Below are 1,416 nucleotides of genomic sequence, written 5' to 3' on the forward strand. Positions count from 1 at the left end.
AATAATATAACTTTTTGATATCAATATTATTTCATGACATTAATTTATCAAACATATTATTTCTTTATGATTAGTTAATTTGTATTAAATTACTTTTTAGCCACAAACGGTAATTTCTTATTAATCATGGCCTATATGAGTTGTTTTATGCTCAAACTGTTTGGGCGAGAGGCGTCTAGACTTTGTTTTGTTTGGGGTTTCATTAATAGATTTTCTTTATGTTCTTTTTCTACGAAAAACAACGACTTGTTTCAACAGCAACAAACACTTGACATCATTTTGCAACTTAACAATTCGAGGTTGTAACTTCCTACTCGTTTTCTAAATTTAAATATGATTTATTTTGTGCAATAGTTAACCCATTTTAAAGTTTTAAATTTTTTTATAAGAATTTAATTGTAAAATTATTTGCATGTTAAAAAAAAAGCTTCTCAATTATTTCATAAATCATAAGTGTTCTTAGAAGTTTGTTCATTAGAATTCAAAATTGTTTCATTATTTGTGCATTCAATGACATTTTGAGTAGAACTCAATAGAAAACAATAAATTACCTAACAGTATCAAATTTATAAAATTCTATGAACACAAAAAAAATCAAACACCCACCTTTAAATAAAGAAAAAAAAATACAAAAAAATAATAATAATAAAGAAATATTAGGTAAATAGAAATAGAAAATCAACAACTGTAACATTTAACCATATTTGGTGGTAACAATCAAATGCTGCATGTTTAATATCGAAAGAAACACAAATAGACTAGAATAAACTAGAAATTGAAATGATAAAATAAATTAATTCATTTATTTGTTTGTTTGTTTGTTTTATTTTTATACAACTTCCAAAAGCCACCAAATCATGTCTCATCTGTGTCTAAATCGAAATTTTATACGTCGTTTTGGGTTGTACGACCAACACCATAATGATATGAAAACAAAAATTAAACAACCCACATTGTTTTTTTGTTTGTTTGTTTCTAATTTATTTATTTTAACTTTAATTATTTGCGATGATTCATTGAAGCTTGAAAAGCTAAACTTCATCATTAGTTTGTTTTTTTTTTACTGATTTTCAAATCAAACATCAATGAACTAACCAAATGTAGAGAATTATAAATATTTTGACATAAACGAATTGCAACAAGTGGGTGCTGCAAGATGAGAGAGATGTTAATGATGTTTGTCATTTAAGACAGCAGTCAAATCTACTGTAAAATTTTATTTTCTTGAATTTTAAAGTTAATTTTTAAGAGTGACTTTGGAGCACAGAAAAGCAAAGAACACCCCTGTACTTTTCAAAACAGGCAACGGAGATATCTATCTATCTATCTATCTATCTATCTATCTATCTATCTATCTATCTATCTATCTATCTATCTATCTATCTATCTATCTATCTATCTATCTATCTATCTATC

At 25.6% G+C, this 1,416-nt stretch overlaps 1 protein-coding gene across 3 annotated transcripts in view; it reads right to left on the minus strand.

Moving 5' to 3' along the window:
* The window catches only part of LOC111682597, a 39,895-nt gene that overhangs the window by 18,672 nt on the left and 19,807 nt on the right, over positions 1-1,416 (minus strand). The window lies entirely within an intron of this gene.

This window comes from Lucilia cuprina, chromosome 2, assembly GCF_022045245.1.
Source record: "Lucilia cuprina isolate Lc7/37 chromosome 2, ASM2204524v1, whole genome shotgun sequence".
NCBI lineage: Eukaryota > Metazoa > Arthropoda > Insecta > Diptera > Calliphoridae > Lucilia > Lucilia cuprina.